The sequence below is a fragment of the Octopus sinensis genome, linkage group LG24 (assembly GCF_006345805.1).
Source record: "Octopus sinensis linkage group LG24, ASM634580v1, whole genome shotgun sequence".
Lineage (NCBI taxonomy): Eukaryota > Metazoa > Mollusca > Cephalopoda > Octopoda > Octopodidae > Octopus > Octopus sinensis.
Genome location: NC_043020.1, coordinates 11,086,159 through 11,095,059, shown reverse-complemented (window position 1 = coordinate 11,095,059; position 8,901 = coordinate 11,086,159). Strand labels below are relative to the sequence as shown.

General features: G+C 40.2%; 1 long non-coding RNA gene across 1 annotated transcript; it reads right to left on the bottom strand.

Moving 5' to 3' along the window:
* Positions 1 to 5,519: 5,519 nt before the first annotated feature.
* Positions 5,520 to 8,026, bottom strand: LOC118767786. Its single transcript, XR_005003701.1, has 2 exons — positions 6,379 to 8,026; positions 5,520 to 5,698 (listed from the first exon to the last, which is right to left on the bottom strand). It is a non-coding gene; the product is annotated as an uncharacterized LOC118767786 (long non-coding RNA).
* Positions 8,027 to 8,901: the final 875 nt, after the last annotated feature.

The window sequence follows — 8,901 nt, the reverse complement described above, 5'->3', positions numbered from 1 at the left end:
GCTTCCCAACCATATGGTTTCAAGTTCAATTCCACAGCATGGCACTTTGGGCAGGTGTCTTCTATTAAAGCCTTATTTCATATTATTTCTTTACTGCCTACAAGGGGCAACACAGAGAGGAGATAAACAAGGACAGACAAATGGATTAAGTCGATTATATCGCCCCCAGTGCGTAACTGGTATTTATTTAATCGACCCTGAAAGATGAAAGGCAAAGTTGACCTGAAAGACTGAAACAAGCCCATTATATATATATATATATATGTGTGTGCATATCATTATCTAGACATCATGTGATGGTTTTAAACATGCATCATCATTGTCATACAAAGTTGCTGGTTTCCAACCTTCCATGAAAACATGTTTGACTACAAGAAAATATCATGCTTGGAAACAACTAAGGGTTGGGAACAGGAAGGGCATCCAGCTGTACAAATTCAGTAAATTCCTCTTGATCCATGCAAACAGGGAAAAGTCAATGTTAAATTATAACATTTGGTTCATCTAAGGTGGCGAGCTGGCAGAATCGTTAGCACACAGGGCGAAATGCTTAGCGGTATTTCATCTGTCGTTACGTTCTGAGTTAAAATTCTGCCAAAGTCGACTTTGCCTTTCATCCTATCGGGGTTGATAAATCAAGTACCAGTTGCATACTGGGATCAATCTAATTGACTGGCCTCCTCCCCAAAAATTTCAGGCCTTCTGCCTAGAGTAGAAAAGAATATTTGATTCATCTCTTTACATTCTGAGTTCAAATCCCACCATGATTAACTTAGCCTTTCATCTTTTGGAGTCAATTTTGACTAATCCTCTCCCTTTAAAATTGTTGGCCCTTGAGCCTAAATTAGAAACTGAATGCACTTTTCAGATCTTCTGTGGCCCACTTTTCTTTGCGTTTTATTCCAGTAGAGTCAGCAAAAAATCTAAATACCAGTAATATACTGTCATATCAATTGACCACATACACATCCTGTTCTCTACAAATTTCCAGGTTTTGTGAAAACACGAGAAATCAATATTTATTGTTGGTGCCAACCTAATGAGTGGAATGACTAAAACTATAGCATACCTGATAGTACACCAATTTATCTCACTTTGAGATGTGAGTTCAAATCCAGCTGAGATAGGTTTAATTTTTTATTCCTTCAGGACCAATAAAAGACACATCAGGCAATACTCTGTTGTAGATTCAGCTGAATATTACTGTTGCTGTGTGGAGGCGCAATGGCCCAGTGGTTAAGGCAGTGGAATCGCGGTTTCGATTCCCAGACCGGGCGTTGTGAGTGTTTATTGAGCGAAAACACCTAAAGCTCCACGAGGCTCCGGCAGGGGGTGGTGGTGATCCCTGCTGTACTCTTTCACCACAACTTTCTCTCACTCTTACTTCCTGTTTCTGTTGTACCTGTATTTCAAAGGGCCGGCCTTGTCACTCTCTGTGTCACGCTGAATATCCCCGAGAACTATGTTAAGGGTACACGTGTCTGTAGAGTGCTCAGCCACTTACACGTTAATTTCACGAGCAGGCTGTTCCGTTGATCGGATCAACCGGAACCCTCATCGTTGTAACCGACGGAGTGCTTCCACACTGTTGCTGTCTTCTTCTTCTAATCAGGACTCATGCCATTAGCCACAAAGAATAATCTCTAATTCGAGCCTACTCTAAGCTACTAAGAATGCGTGTGGCAACTTGAAGATCCACCCACCACACGCGATAGACTGGCGGTTGCACGGCGCGAAAGCTACGTTATTATCCTCATTCTGAAGGTGGCGAACTGGCAGAAACGTTAGCACGCCGGATGAAATGCCTAGCGGTATTTCATCTGCCGCTACGTTCTGAGTTCAAATTCCGCCGAGGTCGACTTTGCCTTTCATCCTTTCGGGGTCGATTAAATAAGTACCAGTTACGCACTGGGGTCGATATAATCGACTTAATCCGTTTGTCTGTTCTTGTTTGTCCTCTCTGTGTTTAGCCCCTTGTGGGTAGTAAAGAAATAGTTATTATCCTCATTCCGTAAACGGTGACTTTTAATGGGTGGAGAGCTGAACCATCCTGGGGTACAGAGGATTCGCAATCTAGACTAGGATCTGAAAGTTTACCACACCATAGTGGGTTACACCATGGTTCCTCTGCTTTGTGGCAGAAGTAGGAAGAAAGAGTGAGAGAAAGTTGTGGTGAAAGAGTATAGCGGGGTTCACCACCTTCGCCCACAGAGCTTAGATGTTTTTGCTCAATAAACACTCACAATGCCCGGTCTGGGAATCGAAACCGTGTTCTTACGACTGCGAGTCTGCTGCCCTAACCACTGGGCCACTGCGCATCCACATTGTTGCTGTTGCTGCTACTACACTACTACTCTAGAGAAGTTAGTGGATTTGTGCCAATATAAGAAGCAATTACATATCTCAACTTTGTTGAATCACAAAAGATTGTATTTTCAGATTCCTCATATGCCAAATTTCTGCAGATTACTTCCGTCTAGACGTTCAGTTAAGTGTTGTTGTCATTGGATAAAAACAGTATTTTGCCAGAACTTTATGAAGATGCTTTCAAATGAGAAATGACAACTGCCTAAATCTACTTCCTCTCTTCAGTTCATTCTTCACATTTCTCCTGCAGCTGTCAGCTAATTTACCAACCACATGGTTCCGGGTTCAGTCCCACTGCGTGACTGACACCTTAGGCAAGTGTCTTCTACTATAGCCTGAAGAATTTAGTAAAATAACTTTGTCATCATTAAGATGGTATTTGGAATATAAATTAACATGTAATTTATGTAAGGTTATCATAATGATTTCCTTTAAAACAGGAAATTTGTATCATACAACCAGGTGGTCTCAGGTAAGGGTTAAAAGGTTTAAAAAAAACAACAAAAAAACAAATAATCTTATCATTCAGAACAGTCTTGGGGCGTTGTGTGTGTTTATTGAGCGAAAACACCTAAAAGCTCTACGAGGCTCTGGCAGGGGGTGGTGGCGACCTCTATTGTACTCTTTTGCCACAACTTTCTCTCACTCTCTCTTCCTGTTTCTTGAGTAACGCTGCGATGGCCTGGCGTCCCGTCCAGCTGGGGAGGGAAAATATATGCCACAGAAACTGGGCCCATGAGCCTGGCTAGATTTGAAAAGGGCAACTCTCTTTACTCTTTTACTTGTTTGTCATTTGACCGCGGCCATGCTGGAGCACCGCCTTTAATCGAGCAACTCGACCCCGGAACTTATTCTTTGTAAGCCCAGTACTTACTCTATCAGTCTCTTTTGCTGAACCGCTAAGTGACGGGGACATAAACACACCAGCTTTGGTTGTCAAGCGATGTTGGGGGGACAAACACAGACATACAAACATACACACACACACATATACATATACATGACGGGCTTCTTTCAGTTTCCGTCTACCAAATCCACTCACAAGGCTTTGGTCGGCCCGAGGCTATAGTAGAAGACACTTGCCCAAGGTGTTAGTCACGCAGTGGGACTGAACCCGGAACCATGTGGTTGGTAAACAAGCTACTTACCACATAGCCACTCATCATTTTTATAATTAATTCAATGCAATATGAATAAATAAGCATTACATTCGACAGTAATCTTAATGCGAAAGGGTTAAATTCCACTGAGGTTGTCTTTGCCATTCATCTTTGATGAAGCAAATACAAGTTGAGCGGTGGAGGCGCAATGGCCCAGTGGTTAGGGCAGCGGACTCGCGGTTTCGATTCCCAGACCGGGCGTTGTGAGTGTTTATTGAGCAAAAACACCTAAAGCTCCACGAGGCTCCGGCAGGGGATGGTGGTGATCCCTGCTGTACTCTTTCACTGCAACTTTCTCTCACTCTTACTTCCTGTTTCTGTTGTACCTGTATTTCAAAGGGCCGGCCTTGTCACTCTCTGTGTCACGCTGAATATACCCGATAACTACGTTAAGGGTACATGTGTCTGTGGAGTGCTCAGCCACTTGCACGTTAATTTCACGAGCAGGCTGTTCCGTTGATCGGATCAACCGGAACCCTCGTCGTCGTAACCGACGGAGTGCTTCCAAAAACAAGTGGAGCACCAGGGTTGATGTAATTGACTTATAATCTCCACTGAAAATGGTGACCTTGTGCCAAAATTTAAAAGCAATATAAAGAATATTACTGAAACCCTTCAAGATGGTTGCAGCCCAACAATGGGAACCAGTAAAAGAATAAAAAAGAAAAAAAAAAAAGATCATAAAAAAGACATTTTTCTAATGTTTTAATTTTTTTAATGATTTTCCAGAAAGGGAAAAGAAAATGGTGGTAGTAGCAGTAGTTGTAGTATTAATAATAATAATAATAATAATAATAATAATAATAATAATAATCATAATCATTTGTCCACATTTTTATTATATACATCATGAATTGACAATGTGTTTTTTATTGTTTAAACATGTTTTTTTTTTTTATTTTTTTGTTTTTTAACAATCGCATTACGATTCCGTTGCTCCCACCGGTACCAACTAAAACTTCCCAGAAGTTCTGAATATTTGGTCAAAAAGAAATTATTTATTTACAAGAGGTATATTTTTCCTTTCCTTTTTCTTTCGTTTTTTTTTTTCTTTCTTTTTTTTTTTTTGTTTTTTTTTTTTGCATGAAATGAGACAATTTCTTTACAGCAAATTTACCAGCCAAACTGCAAATTCAATGTGGAAAAGGAAAAAAATAAAATTATTTAAAAAAAAAAAGGCAAAAAAAAAACCCATTGAAATATTTTTTGTGTAAACCAACGACAGTTGCTTTTGTTAGTTTCTTTTCAAGTTACAATTTATACACAACTTATCCAAACTTGGAAAAAAATGTTTATATATATATATATATACACACACATATATATATATATAGATATATGTGTGTGTATATCATACACACACACAACATGTGTGTGTGTGTGTGTGTGTATATATATATATATGTGTATCATATCAGTAAAACATAAATCTGAAATATATATACATATATATATATACATACATACACACATGCATGCATACATAGGACTCTTAATCTCAATACAAGTAGGGGTTGGATAGTTACAGCTTATAAACATTATCCATGGTCAGGTGACATCCCTGACACTCACCCTAACGTCTCCCTTAAAAGTAGAACCAGTGAGGGACCACCTGACCTCAATAGTTCTGCGACTTTAACCAGGAACCACATGAGCTGTCGATACAACTTCAACCACATCGATCGACTTGCTTGATGTAGTATGTAAATTGTTCAACAAATTCTCCAGGGCTTCGTGCTCGAAGTCCTTAAATCTCAGAATTTAAAATGTCCCCTCCTCTCCTTCCTCGGCAATAAAATTGTAATGGCCACAGCCAAAAACTGATGGCTACTATATATTTGATATGCATGACTTGTGGTCTCTCTGTTAAAGGCTTGTTCACAGCAGGGCTTAGCTGACTAGATGCTACTCAATAATAATAATAATAATAATTATCACTCAACAAGTAGAATTAAGTGCTTGATTTGTTACTTGACAAAATATAAAAATATAGAGTTATTAGACAATGTACCTTTCCCAATACAAGACGGGTGGTCACAGAGGATTGGTAAGAGGGGCATTGCCAAAGAGACAAATGGTGCAAAAATAGACCGTCATTTGTAAACTCGGCCTTGCAGATCATCAACAGTAAATGTTAGATACCGACAGGGCTGACCTTAACAACAAGGTATCTACATGAGGGAGATTTCGACGAGAGTGCCTGCATAAGGCAGATTTCGACAAGAGAGTGCCTGCATAAGGCAGATTTCGACAAGAGAGTGCCTGCATAAGGCAGATTTCGACAAGAGAGTACCTGCATAAGGCAGATTTCGACAAGAGAATACCTGCATAAGGCAGATTTCGACAAGAGAGCACCTGCATAAGGCAGATTTCGACAAGAGAGTACCTGCATAAGGCAGATTTCGACAAGAGAGTACCTGCATAAGGCAGATTTCGACAAGAGAGTACCTGCATAAGGCAGATTTCGACAAGAGAGTACCTGCATAAGGCAGATTTCGACAAGAGAATACCTGCATAAGGCAGATTTCGACAAGAGAATACCTGCATAAGGCAGATTTCGACAAGAGAGTACCTGCATAAGGCAGATTTCGACAAGAGAGTACCTGCATAAGGCAGATTTCGACAAGAGAGTACCTGCATAAGGCAGATTTCGACAAGAGAGTACCTGCATAAGGCAGATTTCGACAAGAGAGTACCTGCATAAGGCAGATTTCGACAAGAGAGTGCCTGCATAAGGCAGATTTCGACAAGAGAGTGCCTGCATAAGGCAGATTTCGACAAGAGAGTGCCTGCATAAGGCAGATTTCGACAAGAGAGTGCCTGCATAAGGCAGATTTCGACAAGAGAGTACCTGCATAAGGCAGATTTTGACAATAGAATCTGTTAGAGTGCAAAATTGGAACAAACCCTGCGAAATATTCAGCTTGGTTGTCTAATGACCCCCTACTTTTAGTCTGACAAAATACACTCTGCTTTGTTTATGGCTCTTCGCTTTCAGTCTTATCATTGAAATTGCTATTTTAAATAGTCAGACATAACTTCTTTTGAACTTGGAATATACATGTGTATATATATAGGACTTTAGTCCTAGCACAAAAAAAAACTTAGTACTTTTATTAGCAAGATCCATGAAATAAAGTGATTGGTGATAGTAAATAAATTTGGCCATGACAATTTCAATGTATTCTCAACATCTTGGAGACATGGCTTCTCAGCCATAACAAAGGCTACATCTGTAAGAAGTTGGGTACTATGAACAACACCGACAGCAAGAAAAAAGGGGTCTGTGTTAACTGCATGGAGGAGATGAGGGTTATAGAAGCTGCAGCGAGGGCAGCTGATCCAGGAGAGCAGTAACTTTGAATAAAATCTTATACACTACAAAGCGGACCAGAGGTTTTGGTCCCAGCAGATAACCTCTAGGTCTGGCAGCACGGTATAATATACCCAGTCCATGCTGTGCAGTGGTTGCTACAAGGAAGGGTTTCCAACTCGAAAAAATCACGAAAAAAAAAATGATATACTGGAATAGATCTGTCCAACCCATGTCAGCATGGCAAAGCAGACATCAAATGATATGTAGACTAAATATAGAGAAACCCCATGTGTGTGTATATAGATGTATGTATATGCGTATATATAGGTATGTATGTATGCATGCACATGCATTTTATGTAATAAAACCCAAGTTTATAATAGTTAAACCCCTCTCCTGTAATAGATGCAAAGACAAAAGAAGAGAACCACACAAAAAAATCTTACTGGTTACAGCCACAATAGAAACAGAACAGACTGCTTCTGAAGGAGAGAGAGAGAGAGAGAGAGAGCCAGACAGAGTTTGTGTGGCTATTGAAAGGAAGTTCGTACTTTCCTTTAAATGTCTAAGTATCAAACATAAGCAAAAGAAAAAAAAGCATTTCCCTCAACACCACACCACTACTATAGTAATTTAGGAACCAAAGTATATTTGTTTGCAGATTTCAGCCATTGGACTGTGACCTTGCTAGAGCACTGCCTCTATATATTTTTAGTAATTCTACCCTCCCCAGCAACTAGAATTTATTTCATCCATCATACTATTGAAAAATGACCATGTCAGACTCAACTTACAGATGATATATCTTCTACATTACAATACATATTTTGTGGTATTTGTTGGTGTTCCTACATTTACAGTGGAGCTCAGTTTCTTTTTTTTGGAGTGGGGGTAGGTGAAAGGTGTGTGTGATAAAACATTCTTCAAGTTAGTCCTGTTATTTAATCTAGGATTCCCCAACAGATAATTATTAAACATTTAAGATTAACAAGGAAGTATTAATCAACTGATGCTAAGAAAAGTGTCAACGATCATAGAGACCCCAATTTTTCCCCAAATGTTAGTTAGTTAGTTAATTTTTTGGCTCAAAAAGCAAAAAGCAAGGCCATGTAGGGGTACATGGAGTTATGTACAGGGTGGTGTTCATGTAAAGAGTTCAGGCCACTTGTGGTCAAGGGAGATTTTGAACCGAGCGGTCGTCGGCATCTTCACTATCTCGACCGGCAGCTTATTCCACGGATCCGTAACCCGGACGGAGAAAGCCCCTCTCCTTCGATTGAGATGAAATCGGCGCAGATAGAGCTTTTTGGAGTGACCCCGCAGCGGACGCTCTGGAGCAGGAGTGAAGAATGTTGTGTGAAGCATTTAGTCAAGAGAGGATGTCAACCAGAGAAAGATTTGGAATTGGTACCTTCCGTTGGTTTGGCACTGTAGGGTATTGTGGGCGTACGTTATTTTACCATTAAATCTGCTAGCTTCTACGACATTATTGTAGTAAGGGGCTGCCTCACCACAGATTTCCTTATTCAGAGACAAACTAGAAATTGTTTTACAGATACACACTAACTTTCACACACATGCACACATATGCTGAAGGTGTGTGGTGTGGCCTACTGGTTGAGGCACTGCACTCACAGTTGCAAGGTCATGGTTTCAGTTCTTGTGCAAAACACTTCATTTCATGGTGCTCCAGTCAACCCAGCTGTAGATAGGCAGTTCTGTGCTGGACTGACATGCCATTCAGAGGTAATATCAGTCTGCTTGCTTAACCAGTGGGGTGACATCATTCAAAGGCTGTAACAATGTGAGGTTATACATTATGGCCAGTGGTATGTAACAACACCTGGCAATCTAGTCAATATAGTCATCCATCTTAATATACAAAATACTTAAGTCATATTTTAACTTTCTGTTGGTTAGTTTTCCCTTTTCTGTCATGATGGATAGCAAAAACAGAAGTAGTGGTGAGAGAGTTAAAGAGAGAGAAAGGAAGAAAGTATTACAGAGAGGGGTCGATAAGACAGATAAGAGACAGGAAAGGAAGGTAGTCAGCAGTTT